Source organism: Ambystoma mexicanum, chromosome 12 (genome assembly GCF_040938575.1).
Source record: "Ambystoma mexicanum isolate Mex_15411 chromosome 12, UKY_AmexF1_1, whole genome shotgun sequence".
NCBI lineage: Eukaryota > Metazoa > Chordata > Amphibia > Caudata > Ambystomatidae > Ambystoma > Ambystoma mexicanum.
The window spans coordinates 448,204,183-448,227,146 of record NC_090936.1 but is presented as its reverse complement, the minus strand read 5'-3'; the positions used below and the strand labels follow the sequence as shown (position 1 = coordinate 448,227,146).

General features: G+C 45.8%; 1 protein-coding gene across 1 annotated transcript in view; it reads right to left on the bottom strand.

The window, feature by feature from the left end:
- Positions 1 to 6,667, bottom strand: part of SLC25A18 (solute carrier family 25 member 18) — a 301,801-nt gene extending 295,134 nt beyond the window's left edge. Inside the window, exon 1 of the mRNA XM_069628659.1 lies at positions 6,536 to 6,667. The gene's annotated coding sequence lies outside the window, so the exon portion shown is untranslated. The remainder of the gene's footprint in view (positions 1 to 6,535) is intronic.
- Between the last annotated feature and the right edge of the window lie 16,297 nt (positions 6,668 to 22,964).

The following is a 22,964-nucleotide window of genomic DNA, read 5'->3' as shown; positions in this document are numbered from 1 at the left end:
TCTATACAATATTTATTTAAAGCATAAGAGTTCATAAATAACGGACACAAAGGTAGGTTTGCATCCTAGATTTGAGGACTGCTATGTAGTAGCTCCCGGTTCCCCAGTGGTAGCTCCTGCTCACTGGTAATGCCAGACACCCAGGAGGTGCTTTTAGCTCCTGCTTTTCCAATCTTAATTTTGCTCCCTGGTTATGCAAAGCCAATTGAATTACATTTGCATATTTCACCTTTATATGCTAATTTCTAGTGACATTACATCCCATTGTGTATGTTAATGAGCGCCCCACACTTTTTTTTGTTGGACTTAACCCCCAATTTAAATATAAGATGCTTTGGAGGTCAGCATGTATAGCTTATGATTTAAAATGATTACCCTGCATATGATCCATTTTGAAAGTATGAACAACTATGTTAGCTAAAATGGGATTCAGATATGCGACCTATAGATCATCCTGAAATTGATGCAGGGTGCATTTTGACCCACTGAGTTTTGTGTTTCTGTGCTGCCAAGATTGCAGAGCTCATAAACCTAAAATCCTTTCCAAAATCACCTTATTTTCTGTTTGTTTGTCAGATATAATATAAAAATAACATCTCTCTCTCCCTCTATATATATATTTTTTAAATTAAAAAATGCCTTAGTTTGTTTATAAACTTTTGCATTATTCATTATGAACAAAATGAAAAGGATTAAAAGAAATACATTCAGTCTTAATTTAAATCAACAATACTTTCAATTAATTGATCTTAGTCATTACTTTGTCCCAAAACTAAAAGGACTCTTATTGTCAGTACATTATTTTAACTACACACAATATGGGCCCAGCAGGTCTCACAATCCATCTGTATTTGTGTGTGTGGGAGCATGTTAGCAAAAAGATTTCCTTTTTCTGGCAACGCCGAACAATTCATAATGAGACGAACCAGCGATTCCCATTGATCCAATTGGTTACAGAATCTACAGTGTGCTTCAGATGGTGTAATTTGTTTGGTGAGAGAAAGATATTCACGCGTAGGAAGAATGTTTAGTCTTAATCTCAAAAACATGTCTCTGAGACGACAGTCTGGAAATAGTTGGAGGTATTTTGGTAATTGATGTAGAGCTCTCACTTCAATACTTAGAATAATATTCATTTGATATTCTGCTTTTTTTGAGATGGTGGATATCCAAACCATTCATTGTATGTTCTTCTTTACATTCTGTGGTCGATTAATTAACATTTCAGGACTCGCTTCTGAGCTTTGCATCAAAGCTCTATATGTTTTTTTCCATGTAATTATAGCGACGTCATTTGAGTGGACAGAGATGTCACACAGAATATCAATCGTAGGAATAATGTCGTCCGAGAGTGTTTTTCTGTAAAGATCATGACTATTCCAGACAACTATAGATTCCAATTACTGTATTGCCAGTTCATGTCTTTTTCGTGGCATAGGATATGCAGATGGTAAAGACAAAGTTTTTCTCCCAAAAATAGCTTCTATTTGAGTCCATATTAGAGGGGATATATTAAGCATTGTTTCACTTCTGTACATCAGAACTGCTATTATCTTTTGAAGATAAAAAGCTATGAATGGTCTTAAAGAATATTTGCCGTATTTTTGTGTATTAGGAGAGCTTCACGAGCCAATGACAATGATTTTTCCTTAATATGTTCTGCCCAGCTGGTCTGACTTCCGATTGAAAAGCATGATAAATAGAAAGTCTTTACTAAGAATACTTGTGTAAAGATATAAATGCTAGTGGCAGGACGCCACCCTTTTGTTTCCAACAAACCTGAGATATGGCATGTGGATAGGTTATGTGGTGTAGACAATGTAAACAGTATAACATATAAATAAGTACAGTATAAAGTATAAGATATACATTTATTTAAAGCGGTCTGCAATGCTTACCCCTGCCATGTGGCTCTTCAGGCCATAGTCTGCTGTAGTTATGCGTAAATTTCAGCAGTTCATAGTTCCTAAACTTTCCACACTATCAGCATTCTAGCTGACATTAGCGTCACTCACTTTTGAAGTCATGCGGGTGACATAAAAACAGTGCTTTTGTAATAATGCAGGGGACAAGGAAACAGTGCATGTCACTTCAATGGTGTCTGCAATGACGTTGTCCGTCACACTGTGGCAAATCTCTCATGATGATTACAGAAACTATATTTCCCACGGAAGTTGGTGCATGTATGCAATCTCAACAGTACGAAGCTTACAATTCAGCTCAGTCACTGGTTCTTTCTTGTCCAATCTGATATTTCGATCATCCAGGCCTTTTCTGAAGGAAGGAACTGGCATCTGGGACAACAGAATGTCTTATCCAAGACTAGACAGGCCCCACGACCACCCCTAAGGTGAAGGGACTAAAAAGGTAACAAAAAATCTTGCCAGTTTCACTACAAAGAATGTTTGTCATAGTGACCAAGCATTCACAGCAGCCATAAATTCCCCAAATCTGAGCTGGAAGGAACGCACACCAGATATTTTGATTACCAGGCAGAAAAACCAAAGACTGCTATGTAATATTGTATAAAGAAAATAAATGCCTTATGGAAAAAAACATTGTATTCATATTTCTGGTGATAACTCAAACAAAACATTGCAGAAAGCCAATTTCTTTTAAAGAATGTTCGGCTTCAAAATATTTATTGGATGGACCAAAAACAAAATTGGTCGTATGCAATTTTCATTATTTCACTTAGGCGAATTTGTGTTTTGTAGCGCAGAGGCGGTGCACGCCAGTGGGTCATGTGTTCTAGCATTCATATTGGCAAGCCCGTTACTTTGGAGATGGAAAAGTAATTTGTTCTTAAAGTGTATAAGTGAGTTAAATGAAAACATTTGTAAGTCATTAACCATGAGTTTTATCGAGATGGAAATGGCATCATTTAATTCGCACCCGAGAGGGCAATCTGGTGAATCTACTGATAACATGGTCACATGTATGGAATATGCTATTTCATAAAGTACAATGTTTAATGCAGGGAATCTCTAAAATGACATCATATACAATGGAAGGGAAACTGGGTTTACTCCCACCAGACTACCCCTTCACTAATATGCCCAATGGCCACAAAGTGGTAGGTCTGATCTGAGGTCACTTTTTGCACCGTTCAATCCCATGTTTTGACCAATTAGAAAATTATACACACCTCAAAAAGGAGTTGCTTATGCTCAATAAAAGTAAAAACCCTAAGATTCTGGGAGAGACTCACTCGCTCACTCACTGATTGGGAAGGAGGAGAGAAAGGAGTATTGATCAAAACAGGAAGGAGAAGGAATTGATTGCTCTGCTTTTGGATGAGCACTGTAAATTAGGCCTACCAAGATTAAAAGTCCCAGGCACTCTTCAGTGAAAGAGACAACAGACAGGTTGCTGAGGAAAGCTGATCCGATCTTTCCGACTGATGCCCACCTGTTTCTAGAGAGGGGGAATTGAACCAGTCCTTATGAGGGTTCCCACCTCTCTGTGAGAAAGCCAAAGAAATTCATATGCGAGTATGATCTAAAGGGGAAGTAATCCTGAGGGGAGCAACGCTATAAAGGGAATTAGATTAAACCCTGTCCCCTGTTGTCAGTACGGAGGGGTGGGGATATATAAATTGATTGTGCATCCTGAGAAGAGTTAGGGAACATTTCAGAAGTGTATGTGCTTCTGGCAAAAAAGTATTTAATAGATTATGTCCAATGATGTGTATATAGCAAGATACTCCAAGTCCTTCTCTGTGCAAAGATGTCTAGCGTGGTAGATTTATCGGGGAGTCAAACTGTGTGCATACCTAGAAAAGGAATACAACTGAAGTGATTTACAGGTATAACATCAATCAGAATACTGTTATTAATGCTAAGTTGTTGAAGACAAAAAGGGGGAAGAGTGATTATTCTCCACCCATGTTCCTGTTTTCTTAAGTTTCCCATTGAAAGTGAGAAAGGTACACATTTACACAGCAATTAAATAGAAATATCACTGAAGGGAATCTAACCTACACATATATGTTAAACATACATTTTCCTTTCTATAAGTCATTTACATACTGGATGGTCCAGTTGTTTGTTGTGATGGAGTTTTTAGAATGCTGCTGAAATCCTGACATGTCTATTAAGTAAGGAGGGTGGCATCCATTTTGAATAACGGGGAAGTAGAGAGAATTTGCTTTTTGACAAAGGAAAGATTCATCTTGGACTCTTGCACATTTTTTCAATCCATGGTGCATGCGCGCTCTGGGTAAATTAATTATACTGATACATATGGTGATGTCCTTTACAAGAGTATCTATTTGTATAACTGTAGCTTTTAAAACTGGGGTGACTAGTGTATTGATACTTGTTTCATCATTGGCATATGATTTTCATGGATGCATAACTTGTTTTATCTTTAACCCCTTAAGTGCCAGGCTATTGTGCAAGTCTATGCAAAAAGGACGAGCATAATCGTCCTTGACACTTATTAAACTGATTCAATTATTGCTATTTTGAAAATAAACAGACCTTCTGTGCAACCCTGTGTGTTTATTGTCCTGAAAGGTGAGGAAGACTGTAGGGAATCAATACTGTAACATTTGATGACCCGGATTCATAAAAAAGCACTTTATCAAATAAATGAAAATTGTGCGCAACTGGTTTGGGGTGGCTGGAAAAATCCCCTGAATCAGATGTTGCCTGATTAAAACATCCTGCAGGGGATTCTGGTTCCAAGGGGGATCCGGGAATCCCATTCAGGGGTAAGAAAAAGAAAAATTAAAGTTGCAAGGTAATAGCCAAACATACATAAAAAGTCACAGCCCCGAGGTTCTCCACATGCCGAAAGCACACTTTCCTACTAGCCAAGAGTCAATCATCACTCACCAATGGTTAGAGGCAAACGCGATATATTATAGTGTAATACAATGGAGGAGAATATGCCACCATTGTAAAGACATGAAATACTTAAAGTAGCAGTGTTGTGCGGTTGGACATCAAGGCACCTTATTAGCAAATGTGCACATTGAAATGTATTGCTGCATACCTAAATGCACTTTAAGGCCTACATTTTCCATTCCAATGGTTCAAAACCTTAAGGGAAGTCTCTCCTCTATGCAGAAAGTAAAGAACATGGGCACAAACTTGCTCTCTGACTCATAACCCTCCCACCAAATAAATGCAAGAGTCATGTTGGCAGACATCTAGCTTGAAGCTATGTTGGTTTAGACTTAGGACTACTAGTTAGGTGAATATAAAATTAACATACTAAAAATGAATGCATTTAAAACAAGGATGGGACTGTTAGTTTTAAATTAGCAGAGCATAAATAACACTTTAGTTCCACAAATAAATAGCACTAAATATATGAATTATATGTATACTAGTTGGCAGGCATTATATGTACATTTTTGTCTTTTATGAAAAGCTTTATGGTTCATGCACCTTTCTGTCTTGATGACATGATTGTTTTTAAATACGGTATTGGGTAGCACTGATTATGCACTTTCTAAGTGTTGTTATTTAAAGAATTTAGCACTGTCCATGTATAGTTGTAACAGGTGGTTAGGGTCTAACAAAATAATGTGCTGGCGACAAACCTGTTCTTGTGAGATATGTTTTACATGTACAGCAAAGTAATATGCGTTAGCACTTAATAGAGGTTTTCCCAAAATGTTTGACCAGTAAATGTACCATTAATCTATATATTTTTCTAATGTTGAGTGAGAGCCTCCATCCTCAAAAATCTCGAAACTTCGATGGCTTTTAGCCTTATTGAACACTTGTGTAGATGTTAATTGAAACACTGTGATTTGTGCTGCTCATTGCGCTTAGAAGCGGAAGCAAACTGACAAAGCCGATATTACTTCCAGACTTGGGCAAAATCATTGAGACCAAGTACTTGAGCCCTGTTAGTCCAAATGAAATGAACCAGGCTGCACATCACAAAATGCATGAGTGCATAACATGAAAAGCCATGACTTGACATGTGGAGTTCTAGTGACGTCAGGTCACTATTGCAATTTCACTTAGACAATCCATACACACTATAGTGATCTGTAGATACGTTAGCAAAGCAGAACATTCAGGCGTGGGCTTGGGAGCATGTCTTAAGCACGGACTCAGCAAGCAAGCTGCTTCCAAAGGGCCTTATTTGAGCATTTACTAAGCGCTATGTAGACATGTATAGGGCACGAATAATGCCTGTCCTTGCTTGTGAGCTGTTATTTAAACACTCCAGCTGCTTGACAAACGATCCAGAAAGGTTAAGGAAGTAGGTCCACTTCTCTAATTGAGCTGCATGCCATCGTCGCTGCAAAGGCGCCTCAGGCCATCATGTGCAACTAATTCAAAAGCCAGTCCGGACTTTTTACCCAATGAATAAACATTGCACAAAATGATCAGCGCCCAGAAACAGGCAGGTGAACATGACAAGCTGGTTACAAAACTAATATGAACAAAGCGACCATGCAATTAACAACAAGTAGGCTAAGAAGTGAATCGGGTTGTAATAGCACTGCTGGGTGAGTCACCCTCGCCCCTCAGCCGTTCATTCAGTGCACGTTGCACCGCCCACTCACCATGGCAATGCTCTACTCGACTAAGGCAGGCAGATCAAACGGCGAAGTTTCCCACGCTGCCGAACACTTTACCCGAACAGCCGAAGCATTATGCTCCTCCTGGAACTTTCCCAGGTGGACAGTGGAAGCCAGGCATCCAGCCTGTTGCTCTTGCCAGTTAACCCTTTCACGCTGGGGGATGGGGCGGGGGGACACAGGATTCTGTCTATGACAGCAGCAACACTGGGACGCAAGGCAGCGTCTCGCTGTAGGATAACAGAGTTAGGATCTCGCATTCGTTCTAGTGGTGTGCAGGGCGCCTGAAGGAAGTGCCCAAGCGCGTGTCGACAGCACGAGGGAGCTGTGCAGTGGCTGGCCCGGCTGCTGCACACGGCGGCCCCGCCCCGCAAGAAAAGGAAACTCGATGCTGCCGGTGGAAATTCAAACCTCGCTGTGACACCGGGGGCTAAATAGTAGAGACACGGTTTCTAATTTCCGGAGAGACTGCACAGTGCCACCGCTCCGTGACTAGAAGTCTACAGAGGCCGCCGTCCTTTCCCAGGCCCTGCGGGCATAATGTCAAACCTCGAACTCTCAAGTCGCTCTTTTTAGGCTTTCTGGCTGACTTAGCGGGGGCATCCCAGTGCCGCGCCCCCCCCCTCCTCCAATGACTTGTTCCCTCAGGCCACCCCCCCCCCACTGCCCCACCCCCAGCGCTACCCCGAGCCAGTAGAGAATTGACTCCTGCCATAGACATTAGGCTACCGCCTCCATTCATTGCTTCGATAGTCAGAGGAAAGAGAGCCTTTCCTCCATTCGAGCTCAATGAACAGAGTACTCTTACATGGGTCAATAATAACCATACACACTACAACATGGCCCATCCCACACTGGAGATGGGAATCCAGTCCTATGTGTATTTTTTAGACTATCCTCGTCCGAATGGAATGTGGCATGTTAGGGTGTACAAATAACACCGGTTATAGTGCACATAAGTGTTAGCAACCCGGCCCAGAGCACTAAAGATATAACGTATTAACTGTTTAGAGGTTACCTACTTTTCAGAAGGGATCTTGAAATCGACAGTCTGCTTTCTCCAAAACACGTTTGCTACTGCCTATGTATACTGTAAGCATCTCTATATAGACCACCCATAAGCATCTCTGTATATAACATAATCATCTCTGCATCTACCATAAGCATCTGTAGCCCACTTCCTGGTGCCTTCCATCCCTGTCACTATAGCTTTGTGACTAAGTTGCATTGCAGGTGTATGCCAGTCAGGTTGTGTGTCTTTCTTTGTGCGCAGTATTAGGATATAGTCACGCATGCATGGAGAAAGCAAAACGAGACGTGCGAGGCATCAGGCTTGGATCAACTACTTGCGCCTGACATAGGACAACTTTAGACAGCCACTAAATGCCATTACTTGGAGCAACAACAGGGATTTCAAACCAGATTTCCCTAGATCTTCCCTGCCATGTGGAAGAGGCGTTATTGGTTTCCGTCATGCATTCTGTGACTTTTATTTCTGCATTTAGTATAGGGCATAGAAAAACTACAACTGGCAGAATTCGCAGCACAAAACCTTGATCTCTGGCGGGCGAACGCGCAAACGAAGGAGGCATGGCGGGCGCCGCCCCTTAGTGGGGGTTGTCCAGCCAGCCTTCTCCCCTCCCCCTCCTCAGACACATTGGGGGGCGGGAATATTGGCCAAAGAAAACCGCCCCCGGAAGAGGCTCGGGGTGGGGAGGAAGGGAGGCAGGGCAGGGAACCGAGGGAGAGGAAGGCCCTATATAGGGGAGGGTCTGCAACAAACTCGTTCTCTATCCCTCGGTCACTGCCCCCGCCGGAGGACCCATTTTGTTTTCCCGCCCACCCTCATTAAACAAAATGTATGCACTAAATTGTCTTTTGTTTTGCAGGTCGCCCAGCGGAGTTACATTGCGATCCCTTTAGCAAAGAACTGGCAGGCCCTTAGGGGAATGCTCAGCCAACAGATTAGATCTTACGGCGCCCAAGAGTTCTAGACTCAGGGGAGGCCCTGGGAAAAAAAGGGGAGGGGTTTAGGGGACTTGGAAGCCATTCCCAACCCAAGATTGCGGGGGGGGGGGAAATGAAGAAAACACAAACTCACAATAAAGGTAGTCAAGGGAAGTCGGTCGGGGATGAGCAAGAGGAGAGTACGGGGGCTCAGGTAAAGTTGACAGAGGTAACTGGAGGGGGAAGTCTTCACGGAAGGAGGGAGGCATGAGGGGGATGTGGGGGAACAAGACAGGGCTGTATGGCGAGCAGAGGGAACAGGTGGGGGGGAAACAGGCCCAAGGAAGTTAAGGGGGGGGACAATGACCAACGATGGGGGGCAAGATACGGGATATGAAATAACAGGGGTGGGAAGTCTGCCTATGGGGGAAAAGGGAGCATAGGATCTGGAGGGGCAGAATTGTCGGGGAGGGCAGGGGGGTTTGGCCTGACGCTAAGAAACCTGGCACCTGGAGAGGGGAGGAGCAAGCTAGGGAAAGGAATGGGGAGGGCTAGGGTCCACGGAAGATGACGGGGGTGCGGACACTGGGCTACACTTCATAGGGAGCCCTGGGGGGAGAGGGAACTGCGAGGGAACGAGGGACAAGTTGGGGCTTTCTGTAGAAGCGGCACAGTTGGGTCAAGGGGGCCAGATTAGAGTAGCAAGGGCGCTGGGACAGCTGGACATCGCAAAGCAATGACTATCTAGGCAGGCAGAAACGTGTTAGCCGGCACCGGAGGGCCGTGTCGGCCAGTGGGAAAAAATGTGTTAGCCGGCACCGGAGGGCGCTGTCGGCCAGTGTGAGAAAACTTGTTAGCCGGCACCGGAGGGCGCTGTCGGCCAGTGGGAGAAAACTTGTTAGCCGGCACCGGAGGGCGCTGTCGGCCAGGGGGAAAAAACTTCTTAGCCGGCACCGGAGGGCGCTGTCGGCCAGTGGGAGAAAAACTTGTTAGTCGGCACCGGAGGGCGGTGTCGGCCAGAGGGAAAAACGTGTTAGCCGGCACCGGAGGGCGGTGTCGCCCAGAATGTCTAAGGAATAATGTCTGGAAGTAGGACCAACGGGAAACATTCAAATGGCCAGGGGTAGAGAGAGGTTGCTAGCAAGGGCCGGGCTCAACCCGAGGCGTCCACCGGACGAGGACGGTATGGGAGGGGGCGGGGGAGGGCAAGGGATACCTAGGTAACCCCACACGGTGTAGAAGAACCTGTGGTGTGGTGAATTAACTCGCCATATGTTTTGGGCTATGACTCAATGACCACTCTTCATAGACTAGGGCTGATGGTAGTTGTAGTCCAAAAACATCTGGGGAGCCATAGGTTGCAGACCAGTGCGCTACAGCCAGTGTTGAATTTTCAGAGCTATCTGGTTTACGTTGTGGACCAAGGATTTACAGGATCCGATACGAGCACAATCTTGGATGACGAGGCTTCTGGAGACCACTCACAGAACTCTCAAAGGGTTCCATGCTGGACACGAGATGCTTATCCAGCCCTTTTTTCTTTCCATTCTGGGATTCGTAGAAATGCCCTGATGAAATGGGGTACTCTTCATTACCCCCTCATCCCTCTTACACATCACCTTCCTTAGTTACACGAAAGGGTGCCTGCATCCTTTCCCAGACATCACCTAGTATCACCGAGATAGCGCAATCCCTGGAGTGCCTTCATGCCACCTCCCCCTTCTCCTTCTCTTACCCCCCCCCAGGACAATAAAATACTCTGCACATCCCATTTTGCTTTTAGGATTGTACCCAAGCCTCTGACCTAAGCGGGTCAGTTGGTGCTCCAATGGGGAGCAGGGTATCAGGAGATGACGGTGAACCAGAGGAGTTGGGCTCAGAGTATTGACGATTACCCTGTGTAATCTGGCAATTTCCCTCTCATTCCTCTTGCTCGTCACCTTCCTTACTTATATGAAGGCATACCCAAGCGACCCCAACAAGCTGATTATTGCAGGAAGCAAATCGAGCAACTCGGTTATCTCTGCAAAAGTGACCACACATTTATTTTGCAGATATACCAGATGCACGACAGCCAAACTGCTGCTGACAACCTGTCCTCCCCAAAGGATGGCTCACAGTCTCCTCACATCCTTGGCAATGAGAAATTGGTATGTGGGCAAAAGCCCAAGTGGCAGTTCTTCAACATCAGATAAGGGGATGGCTCTAGCCTTGGCCCAAGAGGCTGCCACCCCTAGTGGATCTTCCCTAAACCTATTGGGGTAAAGGCACCAGAGCACTAAAATATTAATTCACTTTGGTGCATCCTACCCACATGCTCAAAGTGACATAGAAATGGTGAACCCCTTGCCCTGCTGCCCCAAATGCCACCAATTACTTATCACATCTCCCGAAGGAAGCCACCATTGACAAAAGATATGCAATCACAGCTCTTTCTAAGAAGAGGGACAAGGAACAAATGCTGGCAGGCAAATTACCTGGTTGACATAAAAGGACGATAACCCCTTTTGGTAAAAAAAAGAGGTACCTGCATGCAGAGAACGACTCACCTATACCAGGAAATCAAGAATGCCTTCTAGGATAGGAACTTCAAGGGAACGTCCTCCAAAGGTTCAAATGGCTTGGCAAGAAGGGCCTTCTGAACAAGCGACAGATCCCAGGGAGGAAGAGTATCTCCTAAAGGTGGTCTAAGAAGCATAAACTGTGAAACTGCGGAGTGCGTGGGCAGAGTGTACAGTCTGTGGCAGCATTGACCGTTTTGGATCCTTTGAGTCTTGAGCCTCCATTTCCTGGAGGACCGATTTCACGGCCTCACACACGTGATTGGATGCTTTATTTAGAACTGTCAGTGCGCGGAACGTGCTGTGCGGAGCACATGGGAAGAGCGTACAATCTGTGGCAGTCTATGGCATTGTGGCAACGCCACGCTATAATTAACTTACTATACAAGGTCATCGAGGCAAGTTAGTGGCGATTTAGAGGTGACTGCGGGTCTTGTAAGCTTGGAGCCTCTATCATTGTGCCGCTGTGTTCTCCATAAGATTACTTTTAAAGTTAGTTGCTAAACGATTTTGATTTTTGTTTCTACTGCTTGGCATGCCTGCTACCCGCAATTACACACTGCGCAGTAAAGAATAATTGATTTGCACGCAGGCAGCCACATGTATTTTAAAGAAAAGAAATTGTAAGAAAAGAAACAGACAACCAGAAACGATAATGACTGGAATTGTTACCTCCATTTGTGATATAAACACAATTGAAGACAGTGATCAAGGTAAAATAACAGCATTCCTGAAACCAATATCTAGACCTCCAATTATAGAGGCGTCTTCTTCTAAAGAAATCTTAGATAGGGCTTCTACCGATCCTAACATATCTTTCGATCGTCCAATAGACAATAATTATTTTCTAAATGTGTGCCTTAATTTGCAAGTTGAATCCATAAGAGATACCCATCTATTATTGACTGAAGAACATGGAAATGTACCTACTGATCAATATCCTACTTCTACTATTGACTGAGATAGCAATGAATGCTTATGCATCGTCTCCTAGACATTCTTCGAGTAGTTCCTCTTAGGATTCATCGGAAACAAAGGATCCCCAGATAGAAACCGAATTTATTATTATTGTTAAAGCTTTTTTTTCTCTATGCAATAATGTATTTAAAGAACAACAATGTATAAAACATGATTTATCTAAACTGTTTGATATACTATTAACTAAGCAGACTTATCCTGCAGCTGTTGATGGAACTGGAGGTGCCAGTATGATTTCATCCTTAAGTGCACCTACAATAGTAATACAAGATACTCAACCTATTCAATCTCCTCTCAGGATTAGGAGAGCCGTCAGTGCTTGAGGTACATTCTGATTTTAGAGAGGGTATTACTATTAACAGCAGGGCTATGATTCAACCTATCTGTGCCCCCAGTAATATACTCCAGCCTATTATCCTAGGCAAAAAGAGAACTCAAAAGCGTAAGCACTTAACGGTTGACAAGTCCTCCTTGAATAATAAGATTAATTTTTCACCGACAGTAGCAGCACAAGGCTTGGCATCTACCCTTCCATAGAACATGACTTGCCTAGAAACGACAAAAGGATATGAAATCGTCCCTGTTATGACCCAGTCGTCTAAGTCTAGGAGACCACTGGGTTATATTCCGGGGTTACTGATGGAGAGCAATTATTCTACTTCTAAAGATAAACTAACTGATGATGTTTTGTCTAAGGAAAGTCTACATGTTCCGATGGGTGACACTAGAACAGATTTAAATGAAGTCTGCCATTTAGGCAACTCGTCAATCTCAGGTAGAGTGCAGCATGTGGCGGGCTTTGCTGCTGATTAAATATTACCTGCTAAGTAGGTCCTCCAGAAGAATAGTAACATGCTAAATTTAGATTTACTATCTTTTAAAGCTATTAATGAAACATTGAATATTATAAAAATAGCTGACCTTTACACTACTTCTTTAGCCCTTTTTTGAATCGATCGAACGTGTTGGAATTGTTACATCAAGTTCTGACTTTTCAAATGATTACTACTCACAACCTTAAACTTGTTGAAATTCCACAATTAGCTTGGTATTCTAAGTGGTCTGTGATTCATCTTGTCTCACCTATAGTTGCTGAATTTATTATCTACCAGGCGCCTCGTTTTTTAGAACTCGGTAATGAATTTATGAAAGAACCAAAGTCTATGCTTAAGTCACACAAGAAAAACGCTTCTGGAGACATGGTTGGTAAACTATCTGAAATGGAGATCAAAGATATTGTTTTCTAAGATTTGCTCTATGTCACAAAACCAGACAAACCTACCTAATTATCCTCCTCCTCATTGTTCAGAAAAATCGATGTTTGATCAGGTTGAATGACTGTAGTAAGATATAGATCCCCAGATTCTAATTAGATCATGCACCACAACAGGGTTTCACATCATTTTTAGAGAAACCTGTGGGGCTATCTTGTCTATTTTGTATTGCTACAGGAAACATGGTTAATTCAAGTTTTATTTATAGATGGTTCTGTGATTTTTCACAGGAAGGCTAAGAAACATCAGACTAGCCAACCTTTTGGTGGTTTGATTATTGCTGCAGTTAACCATCTAAAAGTTAAAGAATTTTTAACTAACTTGCAATCTGACTTTATTTTGGCTATTACTGTGGAGAGGTTATTTATGGGGGGAAACAATTGATGATACTATTGTTAAATGTATGTCATCCTCCGGGAAATGAAAAATGCGAATTGCTGATTGCACATATTGGATTATTGCTAGAGGTGTGGGAAAGTACATATTCAAAGGGTTTATTCTATATTGTTGGTCTTAATTTTCATCACCTGACTTAGCAGTTCGGGCTGGGCTGCTACCTTCGGTGGCGGCAGCTGCTGACTGCTTTGCACATGGCTGGTCCCCTTTTGCAATGGCGCAGGCGGGCTAAAAAACAGTGGTGTGGAAGGTTGCCCAGAGCAATTGCCAGTAGTTTCGATTCATTCGAAACCTTCCACCCATCACTTTTGTGGGCAGTTTGTTTCTCCTTGTGAGAGAGGGTATGCCCAGACGTGGGTCCCTTGCTCGCTGCGCCACAGGTAACCAGGCTGCACCTCACTAAGGAGGTCCAACAAGGCCGAAACATGTCTGGGGTTGCTTGGTTTTCTGTGCAGAGGGGACCTGGCCTAGCAGTTCGGGCTGGGCTGCTACCTTCGGTGGCGGCAGCTGCTGACTGATTTGCACATGGCTGGTCCCCTTTTGCAATAGCGCAGACGGGCTAAAAAACGGTGGTGTGGAAGGTTGCCCAGAGCAATTGCCAGTGGTTTAGATTCATTCAAAACCTTCCACCCATCACTTTTGTGGTCAGTTTGTTTCTCCTTGTGAGAGAGGGTATGCCCAGACGTGGGTCCCTTGCTCGCTGCACCACAGGGAACCAGGCTGCACCTCACTGAGGAGGTTCAACAAGGACGAAACATGTCTGGGGTTGCTTGGTTTTCTGTGCAGAGGGGACCTGGCCTAGCAGTTCGGGCTGGGCTGCTACCTTCGGTGGCGGCAGCTGCTGACTGATTTGCACATGGCTGGTCCCCTTTTGCAATGGCGCACACGGGCTAAAAAACAGTGGTGTGGAAGGTTGCTCAGAGCAATTGCCAGTGGTTTAGATTCATTCGAAACCTTCCACCCATCAATTTTTGTGGTCAATTTGTTTCCCCTTGTGAGAGAGGGTATGCCCAGACGTGAGTCCCTTGCTCACTGCACCACAGGGAACCAGGCTGCACCTCAATGAGGAGGTCCAACAAGGCCGAAACATGTCTGGGGTTGCTTGGTTTTCTGTGCAGAGGGGACCTGGCCTAGCAGTTCGGGCTGGGCTGCTACCTTCGGTGGCGGCAGCTGCTGACTGATTTGCACATGGCTGGTCCCCTTTTGCAATGGCGCAGACGGGCTAAAAAACGGTGGTGTGGAAGGTTGCCCAGAGCAATTGCTAGTGGTTTAGATTCATTTGAAACCTTCCACCCATCACTTTTGTGGTCAGTTTGTTTCTGCTTGTGAGAGAGGGTATGCCCAGACGGGGGTCCCTTGCTCACTGCGCCACAGGGAACCAGGCTGCACCTCACTGAGGAGGTTCAACAAGGCCGAAACATGTCTGGGGTTGCTTGGTTTTCTGTGCAGAGGGGACCTGGCCTAGCAGTTCGGGCTGGGCTGCTACCTTCGGTGTCGGCAGCTGCTGACTGATTTGCACATGGCTGGTCCCCTTTTGCAATGGCGCACACAAGCTAAAAAACAGTGGTGTGAAAGGTTGCTCAGAGCAATTGCCAGTGGTTTAGATTCATTCGAAACCTTCCACCCATCAATTTTTGTGGTCAATTTGTTTCCCCTTGTGAGAGAGGGTATGCCCAGACGTGAGTCCCTTGCTCACTGCACCACAGGGAACCAGGCTGCACCTCAATGCGGAGGTCCAACAAGGCCGAAACATGTCTGGGGTTGCTTGGTTTTCTGTGCAGAGGGGACCTGGCCTAGCAGTTCGGGCTGGGCTGCTACCTTCGGTGGCGCCAGCTGCTGACTGATTTGCACATGGCTGGTCCCCTTTTGCAATGGCGCAGACGGGCTAAAAAACGGTGGTGTGGAAGGTTGCCCAGAGCAATTGCCAGTGGTTTAGATTCATTTGAAACCTTCCACCCATCACTTTTGTGGTCAGTTTGTTTCTCCTTGTGAGAGAGGGTATGCCCAGACGTGGGTCCCTTGCTCACTGCGCCACAGGGAACCAGGCTGCACCTCACTGAGGAGGTCCAACAAGGCCGAAACATGTCTGGGGTTGCTTGGTTTTCTGTGCAGAGGGGACCTGGCCTAGCAGTTCGGGCTGGGCTGCTACCTTCGGTGCGGCAGCTGCTGACTGATTTGCACATGGCTGGTCCCCTTTTGCAATGGCGCAGATGGACTAAAAAACGGTGGTGTGGAAGGTTGCCCAGAGCAATTGCCAGTGGTTTAGATTCATTCGAAACCTTCCACCCATCACTTTTGTGGTCAGTTTGTTTCTCCTTGTGAGAGAGGGTATGCCCAGACGTGGGTCCCTTGCTCGCTGCACCACAGGGAACCAGACTGCACCTCACTGAGGAGGTCCAACAAGGCCGAAAACATGTCTGGGGTTGCTTGGTTTTCTGTGCAGAGGGGACCTGGCCTAGCAGTTCGGGCTGGGCTGCTACCTTCGGTGGCGGCAGCTGCTGACTGATTTGCACATGGCTGTTCCCCTTTTGCAATGGCACAGACGGGCTAAAAAACTGTGGTGTGGAAGGTTGCCCAGAGCAATTGCCAGTGGTTTAGATTCATTTGAAACCTTCCACCCATCACTTTTGTGGTCAGTTTGTTTCTCCTTGTGAGAGAGGATATGCCCAGACGTGGGTCCCTTGCTCGCTGCGCCACAGGGAACCAGGCTGCACCTCACTGAGGAGGTCCAACAAGGCCGAAACATGTCTGGGGTTGCTTGGTTTTCTGTGCAGAGGGGACCTGGCCTAGCAGTTCGGGCTGGGCTGCTACCTTCGGTGGCGGCAGCTGCTGACTGATTTGCACATGGCTGGTCCACTTTTGCAATGGCGCAGACGGGCTAAAAAACGGTGGTGTGGAAGTTTGCCCAGAGCAATTGCCAGTGGTTTAGATTCATTCGAAACCTTCCACCCATCACTTTTGTGGTCAGTTTGTTTCTCCTTGTGAGAGAGAGTATGCCCAGACGTGGGTCCCTTGCTCGCTGCGACACAGGGAACCAGGCTGCACCTCACTGAGGAGGTCCAACAAGGCCGAAACATGTCTGGGGTTGCTTGGTTTTCTGTGCAGAGGGGACCTGGCCTAGCAGTTCGGGCTGGGCTGCTACCTTCGGTGGCTGCAGCTGCTGACTGATTTGCACATTGCTGGTCCCCTTTTGCAAAGGCGCAGACGGGCTAAAAAACGGTGGTGTGGAAGGTTGCCCAGAGCAATTGCCAGTGGTTTAGATTCATTTGAAACCTTCCACCCATCACTTTTGTGGTCACTTAATTTTCATCACCCTCGGTTCCCAAACACAAAGATTTTGATTCTGCGACAACATTCCTATATATCAAACAGCCATGGGAGGTGGCCAATTGGAAGTGACAAGGACGATATAAGAAAGAACTCAAACCCTTGGATGTTATTTATACTCTCTCATCAATTGCTACAAATGATAAATGACTGTGATAACAAGGATCAAATTCAAGACCCTTTGCATTGTTCACAAGGCTTTCTGGGGCCTGGGACCCACCTATCTTCAACTCTGCCTGCCTAAATACTGTCCCTCACAAACCCTCCGCTCATCTACCTCCAACCTTCTGTGACTGAGCCGGTTCTCCAACCAGAGGTCCTTATCCTCAGCAGGTGCCTCCCTCTGGAATAGCCTCCCTGCCGCCCTACGTCTTGAGCAGGATCTCCTGAAATTCCGGAAACTCAAGACCTTCCTCTTCTCCTCTTCCATCTCTCTCCTGCTACTCTGCTAACGTAGTTCTCTGTTCTTTCCCACTCTCCCTCCTATTCCTTACAGCATGCTGACTGGCCGCCTGGTGTACCCCAGAGTCTCATTGGTCCCCGGCACCTCGCCAGTCCTCTCTCGCACTTGCCTCAGGGCCCTACACCCCACCCACACTGCACTGAGAAATGAACCCAAGAGAGTGTCTCTCTCTGCACTTGCCCCAGTCTCAACCGACCAGGTGCACTTGATCCTCCCCTCTCTGTGACTTGCACGATCCGTACGCACCACGCCTGAAGATCGTCTGTCTGTTCCTCCCCTGTTTTCACCCCTAATTGTACTGTTAAAATTGCAGAATCGCCGTCAGGCCTATTTGCTATATCCCATACTGTTAAATGTATTTTATGCACTTACTCTGCCTGTTCAGACTATTATTGTCTCAGATTTTCAAGGGCTCTGAGCGACAGTTGTTTTTCCCCGTTTTCCCATCCTCCTTGAGCTCTTTGAAACACCCGTCTGTGTATATCCGCTATATAAATAAACAATACCATACCTATGTTGATAGCAAGGATGTTTTTTACACTTCGATGCAATTTTCATGGATTGATTTTGTTTTGACAGATGCTGAAGTCTTTGAAATTGTAGAGAATTTTGTTTTACTTCCAAATTGTTTGAGTGACCTTGTGGTGATTGAGTTCACACTTGCGCGGGAGCCGATGCAACCACATGGCCACTTTAAAGGTGCTTTGTCCGTTAGTAGAGGAGGAAACAGAATAAAATGGACGGAGGGAAATGTACATACAATTAATTCCATTTTGTTGTCACAGCTGATTGAGGGAGACTCTCCTACATTTGGTGATATTGGAGTTTTAAATTAGATTATACAGACATCTATTCACAGATTGAGAATGTTCAAAACAAGGTTGCGTTAAATAAACAACCGCATCATAACAGATATGACCATGTTATCGCCAATAAAAATAAACAATTAAATATGGATATTCGGAAGCCACCAGGGGGCGCGCTGATATGATCAGCCTTGGCATACCGCTCCTGCCCAAGGGACCGGCAAATTGGGATCAGCCCCCCATTTTTGGCCCCCCCATGTCCTACGGCCCATGTGGTGTGGAAGAGGACCCCTGACAGCACCCATAGGTAGAAAAAACAAGTAAAATCAGTCCCATTTAGGTGGAGATAGCAACTTGAAACCGAAACCAGTGTGAAGAGGAAACACACAGGTTTGGCAGAACAAGTCAAAGTCCACAGCTCTTGTACATTGAAGAAATTAGGGAAGCACCAAAGCTGCAGGTGGCTGAGGGGTTTGGGAGCACTGCCAGATGCCACCCACAGTTAAGAACCTAAATGAAAACAGACAGTTCTCAGTCTCACTGCGCTGAACAGTGCAATAGTGTTCAGTGTGAAGATGAGAAAGCACGCCAAAGAGCAGACAGCGTTTGGAAGAATGAGGGGAGGACCGGGAGAGGTGGGGAGGTGAGTCTGTTTTCCGCCCTACCCCCCTGACATACTTGAGGCGCGAGCAGTGCAGGAGGCGTGAGCCCCCCCCCCCACACACACCCACCTACCTGCCAGCTGGGTGGCCGGCGTTAGCAACGGTGCCGGGCCGCCTGGGGGAGGGGAGACACCAAACGCTGTGTCATGCATGCTGGACGCTACGCTCGTAGAACAGCTAGACCGTTCTTTTCCAAATGGAGGTTATTCGATACGTTACCGGGAAAACGACGTTTGCATTTTTCACGTCGCTAACTTCACGTGACTTTTGCTTCGTCACGTGAACTACGGTATTACGTATTTAAGCAGCGTAGAAACTTCACTCGCTGCTTCTGATCGAATCTATTGGCGTTGTGTAGCTGAACCTCTGATCTGCATCCTGGCATATTTCTACAGCTACTTTTGGGCCTTCAATAGCGTGTGTTCCGCCACACGCTGATTCCTGGAGCTATTCCTTCGCGTGATAATTCACACGCGTTCTCTGTCTTCAAGCGTGGCTGGTCCGGACTGCGGGAATCCTGCCCGCGTGTACATCCACACGTACACTCTGTCTTCATACGCGGCTGGCCCGGACTGCGTAAATCCTGCCCGCGTGTAATTCCACACGCGCACGTTGTCTTCACTCGCGGCTGGCCCAGACTGCGTGAATCCTGCCCGCGTGTAATATCCACACGCGCTCTCTGTCTTCAAGTGCGGCTGGCCAAGACTGCGTAAATCCTGCCCGCGTGTAAAATCCACACGCGCACGTTGTCTTCACTCGCGGCTGGCCCAGACTGCGTGAATCCTGCCTGCGTGTAATATCCACACGCGCTCTCTGTCTTCAAGTGCGGCTGGCCAAGACTGCGTAAATCCTGCCCGCGTGTAAAATCCACGCGCACGTTGTCTTCACTCGCGGCTGGCCCAGACTGCGTGAATCCTGCCCGCGTGTAATATCCACACGCGCTCTCTGTCTTCAAGTGCGGCTGGCCAAGACTGCGTAAATCCTGCCCGCGTGTAAAATCCACACGCGCACGTTGTCTTCACACGCGGCTGGCCCAGACTGCGCGGATCCTGCCCGCGTGTAAAATCCACACGCGCACGTTGTCTTCAAACGTTATTTTCTTCGCGGCTGTTTATAACCGCGTGTACTTTGTTTTTCCTTAAAAAGAGCGCTATTTCTAACTCCTGCATCTGTGGAATTAACAGAAGGATTGATCCCTATAGTGGGAAGGAAGCTTTTCAAGGATTATTGGAAGGTGACATTGAACTGAACTTTTGGACGCTATCCTGTGGTGAATTCAACCCGTATCTAGCGTGAGCCTCGTTCCGTTCGGGATAAGTCTCCCTTACTAATTTTCCCTTCCTTGTCGTTTGTTCTTCATTCAAATCCATCAAGAGACTTCTGGATTATTCTACCCTAAACTAAAGGTCAGTGTGAACATTCCTGTCATTATCTAATTCATCATACTCAGGTTGGAGCAGTTATTCATGATACTTTAATTTGTCCTAGGCTGGCTTTCTATACCTTACCCACGCCCTTTCCAGTGATCCATCGCTCTGCCTGTTTTATCAGCCAGAGGGTTGTATCATTTGGAAGGTCTTCAATTGACTTCACAACTATCAAATCGTGTGAACAGGGATCCGGAAGACCCTACCTCCTGTATCCTTTTGAGTATTGTATCCTTTTCAGTTAATACTTTGGTACATTCTGACAGAATCAGAAGCCATGGAGGGTACGGATCCTTTAGCTGTTTTGACACAGTTGATCAGCGATTTGAGAAATGAAATGGTTACAGCACAGGACATGTTACGGCACCGTATGGACGTTATGCAAGACGCCCTACATGGTAGCCCTCAGGGAGCACAGGTGCCGATGGCTACTGCATCTGGATCTGGGACTACGGCACCCCCACAGGAAACTATTAATGTGGTTATGCCCACTCAGTTTCCCTTGGCCCCTCCGGAACGGTTCACGGGTGATCCCAAAACCTATAGAACCTTTGTAAATCAGTGCCGACTCCATTTTCTTTGCCGTCCTACATCTTTTCCTGATCTAACCACAAAAGCAGCCTTCGTGCTTTCCCATTTAGGGGGCACAGCTGCTGCTTGGGCTAACCCTTTGTTGGAAACTAATAGCCCTTTGTTGTACGATTGTGACGATCTCTTGACTGCTATGAGTAAAGTCTTTGACATGCGTTACTCTACTCAAGCCACAGATTTAGAGTTGCTTAACCTACAACAAGGCAGCCAACCCCTTCTGTCTTACGTTGCCCGGTTCAATCAACTGACGGCGGAAACCCAATGGCCTGACAGCAAGAAAACGGCTGTTTTCTACAAGGGTCTTTCTGAAGAACTGAAAGATGCCTTATCTATAGTTCCTGTGGTTCCTACGGGTTTTCCAGAGTTGCTCGATTTGGTTCTACAAATCGACGCCCGAAGGAATGCTCGAAAGGGAGAGAAAAAGCCCTTCATGCCAGTCTCGGGGCGGTCAGAGACACCAGCAGTCATCTCTACGACCCTGAACCCATGCAGATTGGCGCCGTGAGAGGCCGATTGTCCAATGCAGAACGGGAGAACCGAAGAAAAAACCACTTATGTATGTACTGTGGTTCTTCCGAGCATTTATTGGCAACATGTCCTAAAAAACCCATCAAGCGTGCGGGAAACGCCAAAACTGGACAATAGCAGGAGTCCCTATGTCGAGTGTTTCATCGGACTCCAGTACCATTCCTAAACATGCACCTGTAATAGTTCAGGTGACGTTACGTTGTGATGAGCGAGAAGTGGTTTCCAAGGCCATGGTTGATTCTGGAGCCACCAGCAATTACATAGACATCACTTATGCCAAGAACTGTTCCTTACCCCTTGTAAACAAAAAAAGACCTGAAACGGTGAACACCGTGGACGGATCTGTTTTGACTTCTGTTATGGTAACCCAGGAGACGGTACCTGTTCAGATGACCTTATCGAATAATCATTCAGAAGAAATCATCTTCGATGTTATTGCTGCTCCACAGTACGAGATCATACTTGGTCTTGCATGGTTAACCCTTCACAATCCTGCTGTTGACTGGGTTTCGGGATCGCTCCAATATCCTTCGATTCATTGCAATGAACATTGCTTTACCAGTCAGGAGGTGTCAAATAAACAACACATATTGGCCTCTATGGTGGAGGATTCAACTATCAGCGTTGTACATCAATGCGACAATATCATACCATGCGAATACGCTGATTATGCTGATGTCTTTGATAAAGGCCAGGCAGAACAATTACCTCCTCATCGACAGTACGACTGTCCTATCGAATTGATTCCTGGTGCCAAAATTCCTACAGGCCGTGTTTATTCACTAACACCTAAAGAAGATGTTGTGTTAAAAGAATACATTGATAAAGCGCTAGCAATGGGCTTTATACGGCCCTCACAATCACCTGCTGCATCTCCTCTATTCTTTGTTCCTAAGAAAGAGGGAGATCTCAGACCTTGCATTGATTACAGGGCACTTAATGATATCACCATCAAAAACCAATACCCCTTACCACTAATAAACGTTCTATTGGATCAATTAGGCACTTCCAGTTATTTCACCAAATTGGACTTGCGAGGTGCATACAATTTGGTTCGCATTCGTGAAGGCGACGAATGGAAGACCGCTTTTAAGACACGGTATGGTCTTTACGAATATTTGGTGATGCCTTTTGGTCTGTGCAATGCTCCCGCCACATTTCAATTCTTCATGAATGATATATTCAGAGACATAATGGACCAATTTGTGGTTATCTATCTGGATGACATTCTGATCTACTCATCATCTTTATCGGAACACGTCAGACATGTTTCTACAGTCCTACAAAGACTCAGGGAGAACCATCTTTATGTGAAAGCCGAAAAATGTGTCTTTCATTCACAGGAAGTGGAATTCCTTGGTTACGACATTACCAATCTAGGTGCTCGAATGAGTCGTTCCAAGGTAAAGGCCGTCTTGAATTGGCCGATTCCGCATAATGTCAAGTCACTACAG